The following is a 5,030-nucleotide window of genomic DNA, read 5'->3' as shown; positions in this document are numbered from 1 at the left end:
ACATAGTGATACATTCTTAGACTTAAATTTGCAAGACATGAATAAACGATCCATTATTCAAATCCCCGACCAGATTATCTACAAGCCGTTACAGTACATCTCCATATGAAGTTAAGGTGTTTATCTTTAAACGGAAGAGTGCGCTTAAATGTAAACACTTCAGATCGCGCCTAAATAATTGGCGCAAAATTCGGTGCGGGATAGCTGTAGTATTTAAACTAAATATATTAAATATAAATCGCCATACTTATCGTTTAATCTGTATTATATAATTTATTATCGAATGAGATTAAAATATTCAGAACTGTAATAGTATTTTAAATTCAAGATATCACATACACTTTTATTTTTTGGGCGGGAAACAGTAAAGTCTAGTTTATCTTTCATCTTTTTTTATGTCCTTGGTTTAATGAATATATAATGTGTACTAAGAAATATAAAAGCTATTCTTTAACCCATAACATTTAAAATTATAAAAAAATGAAGCCTGAGAGATGATAAAAATGCATTATTTTTTTAAGGGGCCTTATAATATAATATATAGCCCGGCTAGCTCAGTCGGTAGAGCACGAGACTCTTAATCTCGGGGTCGTGGGTTCGAGCCCCACGTTGGGCGATACTTTTTACCCACTTCTAAATGTTATTTTATATTGTGTCATGTTATAGTATTAAGCAGATTATGTGTGCTTAAGCTGCGTGCGAACGTACTCAATTAATTTATGAAGAACGAACCCGTGAACACACTACACTTTCATCACTGCATTTGTACCGAGTACTACTATCATCCTAAATCATAGCTAAAGAACTTCAGCGAACACGTTATATTACCTTTTTGGACGTGTTAGCTGAAGAGAACGCCGTATCCAAACCCTACCAGAATTCGTGACATTTTTATGTCACGCTGTTATGTCATTTGTATGCACTATACAGACAAAATAACTATATCCTCAGGTAAATGAAATAAAATGTAGTTCACATACACATTTTCAAAACCAAAAAACGATTAATAGATAGTTAATATATAATTTTAATAAATCGATTATATGCATTCCTTAACTAGGTCATAGTTGTATTGTCCACACTATGTAAGGATTTGGCACATGTTTGTATGCAATGTGACAGTGTGTGTCTCTTGTCCACACTATGTAAGGTTTTGGTCCATGTATGTATGTAGTGTGACAATGTGTGTCTGTTGTCCACACTATGTAAGGTTTTGGTCCATGTATGTATGTAGTGTGACAATGTGTGTCTGTTGTCCATACTATGTAAGGCTTTGGTCCATGTATGTATGTAATGTGACAATGTGTGTCTGTTGTCCACACTATGTAAGGTTTTGGTCCATGTATGTATGTAATGTGACAATGTGTGTCTCTTGTCCCTACTATGTAAGGCTTTGGCACATGTATGTAGGTAATGTGACAATGTGTGTCTCTTGTCAACACTATGTAAGGTTTTGGTCCATGTATGTATGTAATGTGACAATGTGTGTCTGTTGTCCATACTATGTAAGGTTTTGGTCCATGTATGTATGTAATGTGACAATGTGTGTCTGTTTTCCACACTATGTAAGGCTTTGGCACATGTATGTATGTAATGTGACAATGTGTGTCTGTTGTCCCTACTATGTAAGGTTTTGGTCCATGTATGTATGTAGTGTGACAATGTGTGTCTGTTGTCCACACTATGTAAGGTTTTGGTCCATGTATGTACGTAATGTGACAATGTGTGTCTCTTGTCCCTACTATGTAAGGCTTTGGCACATGTATTTATGTAATGTGACAATGTGTGTCTCTTGTCAACACTATGTAAGGGTTTGGTCCATGTATGTATGTAGTGTGACAATGTGTGTCTCTTGTCAACACTATGTAAGGTTTTGGTCCATGTATGTATGTAGTGTGACCGTGTGTGTCTGTTGTCCATACTATGTAAGGTTTTGGTCCATGTATGTATGTAGTGTGACAATGTGTGTCTGTTGTCCACACTATGTAAGGTTTTGGACCATGTATGTATGTAGTGTGACAATGTGTGTCTCTTGTCTATACTATGTAAGGCTTTGGTCCATGTATGTATGTAATGTGACAATGTGTGTCTCTTGTCTATACTATGTAAGGTTTTGGCACATGTATGTATGTAGTGTGACAATGTGTGTCTCTTGTCTACACTATGTAAGGCTTTGGTCCATGTATGTATGTAGTGTGACAATGTGTGTCTCTTGTCTATACTATGTAAGGCTTTGGCACATGTATGTATGTAGTGTGACAATGTGTGTCTCTTGTTTACACTATGTAAGGCTTTGGTCCATGTATGTATGTAGTGTGACAATGTGTGTCTCTTGTCTATACTATGTAAGGCTTTGGCACATGTATGTATGTAGTGTGACAATGTGTGTCTCTTGTCTACATTATGTAAGGTTTTGGTCCATGTATGTATGTAGTGTGACAATGTGTGTCTCTTGTCTATACTATGTAAGGCTTTGGTCCATGTATGTATGTAGTGTGACAATGTGTGTCTCTTGTCTATACTATGTAAGGCTTTGGTCCATGTATGTATGTAGTGTGACAATGTGTGTCTCTTGTCTACACTATGTAAGGTTTTGGTCCATGTATGTATGTAGTGTGACAATGTGTGTCTCTTGTCTATACTATGTAAGGCTTTGGTCCATGTATGTATGTAATGTGACAATGTGTGTCTCTTGTCAACACTATGTAAGGTTTTGGTCCATGTATGTATGTAGTGTGACAATGTGTGTCTCTTGTCAACACTATGTAAGGTTTTGGTCCATGTATGTATGTAGTGTGACAATGTGTGTCTCTTGTCTATACTATGTAAGGCTTTGGTCCATGTATGTATGTAATGTGACAATGTGTGTCTGTTGTCCACACTATGTAAGGCTTTGGTCCATGTATGTATGTAATGTGACAATGTGTGTCTCTTGTCTATACTATGTAAGGCTTTGGTCCATGTATGTATGTAGTGTGACAATGTGTGTCTCTTGTCCCTACTATATAAGGCTTTGGTCCATGTATGTATGTAGTGTGACAATGTGTGTCTGTTGTCCACACTATGTAAGGCTTTGGTCCATGTATGTATGTAGTGTGACAATGTGTGTCTGTTGTCCACACTATGTAAGGTTTTGGTCCATGTATGTATGTAGTGTGACAATGTGTGTCTGTTGTCCACACTATGTAAGGCTTTGGTCCATGTATGTATGTAGTGTGACAATGTGTGTCTGTTGTCCACACTATGTAAGGTTTTGGTCCATGTATGTATGTAGTGTGACAATGTGTGTCTGTTGTCCACACTATGTAAGGTTTTGGTCCATGTATGTATGTAGTGTGACAATGTGTGTCTGTTGTCCACACTATGTAAGGTTTTGGTCCATGTATGTATGTAGTGTGACAATGTGTGTCTGTTGTCCACACAATGTAAGGCTTTGACCCATGTATGTATGTAGTGTGACCGTGTGTGTCTGTTGTCCATACTATGTAAGGTTTTGGCCAATGTATGTATGTAGTGTGACCGTGTGTGTCTGTTGTCCATACTATGTAAGGCTTTGGTCCATGTATGTATGTAGTGTGACCGTGTGTCTGTTGTCCATACTATGTAAGGTTTTGGCCAATGTATGTATGTAGTGTGACCGTGTGTGTCTGTTGTTCATAATATGTAAGGTTTTGGCCAATGTATGTATGTAGTGTGACAATGTGTGTCTCTTGTCCATACTATGTAAGGCTTTGGTCCATGTATGTATGTAATGTGACAATGTGTGTCTGTTGTCCATACTATGTAAGGCTTTGGTCCATATATGTATGTAATGTGACAATGTGTGTCTGTTGTCCATACTATTTAAGGCTTTGGTCCATGTATGTATGTAGTGTGACAATGTGTGTCTGTTGTCCATACTATGTAAGGTTTTGGCCCATGTATGTATGTAGTGTGACCGTATGTGTCTGTTGTCCACACAATGTAAGGCTTTGATCCATGTATGTATGTAGTGTGACCGTGTGCGTCTGTTGTCCATACTATGTAAGGCTTTTGTCCATGTTTGTATGTAGTGTGACAATGTGTGTCTGTTGTCCACACTATGTAAGGTTTTGGTCAATGTATGTATGAAGTGTGACCGTGTGCGTCTGTTGTCCATATTATGTAAGGTTTTGGTCCATGTATGTATGTAGTGTAACCGTGTGTGTCTGTTGTCCATAATATGTAAGGTTTTGGTCCATGTATGTATGTAATGTGACAATGTGTGTCTGTTGTCCACACTATGTAAGGTTTTGGTCCATGTATGTATGTAGTGTGAAAGTATGTGTCTGTTGTCCACACTATGTAAGGCTTTGGTCCATGTTTGTATGTAGTGTGTCAGTGTGTGTCTGTTGTCCATACTATGTAAGGTTTTGGTCCATGTCTGTATGTAGTGTGACCGTGTGTGTCTCTTGTCCACACTTTGTAAGGTTTTGGTCCATGTATGTATGTAGTGTGACAATGTGTGTCTGTTGTCCACACTATGTAAGGTTTTGGTCCATGTATGTATGTAGTGTGACCATGTGTGTCTCATTTCGAATCTATGTAAGGTTTTGGTCCATGTATGTATGTAGTGTGACCGTGTGTGTCTCTTGTCCACACTATGTAAGGTTTTTAGTCCATGTATGTATGTAATGTGACCGTGTGTGTCTCTTGTCCACACTATTTAAGGTTTTGGTCCATGTATGTATGTAATGTGACCGTGTGTGTCTCTTGTCCACACTATGTTAGGTTTTTGGTCCATGTATGTATGTAGTGTGACAATGTGTGTCTGTTGTCCACACTATGTAAGGCTTTGACCCATGTATGTATGAAGTGTGACCGTGTATGTCGATTGACCATACTATGTAAGGTTTTGGTCCATGTATGTATGTAGTGTGACAATGTATGTCTGTTGTCCACACTATGTAAGGCTTTGGTCCATGTATGTATGTTGTGTGACAATGTGTGTCTGTTGTCCATACTATGTAAGGCTTTTGTCCATGTATGTATGTAGTGTGACAATGTGTGTC

At 38.0% G+C, this 5,030-nt stretch overlaps 1 non-coding gene across 1 annotated transcript; it reads left to right on the top strand.

Moving 5' to 3' along the window:
- Window positions 1-543: 543 nt before the first annotated feature.
- Window positions 544-616, top strand: Trnak-cuu (transfer RNA lysine (anticodon CUU)). The gene has a single exon. It is a non-coding gene; the product is annotated as a tRNA-Lys (tRNA).
- The last annotated feature ends 4,414 nt before the right edge of the window (window positions 617-5,030 follow it).

The sequence above is a fragment of the Mya arenaria genome, chromosome 7 (genome assembly GCF_026914265.1).
Source record: "Mya arenaria isolate MELC-2E11 chromosome 7, ASM2691426v1".
In the NCBI taxonomy this organism is placed as follows: Eukaryota; Metazoa; Mollusca; class Bivalvia; order Myida; family Myidae; genus Mya; species Mya arenaria.
This window is presented reverse-complemented; position numbering and strand designations above follow the sequence as displayed.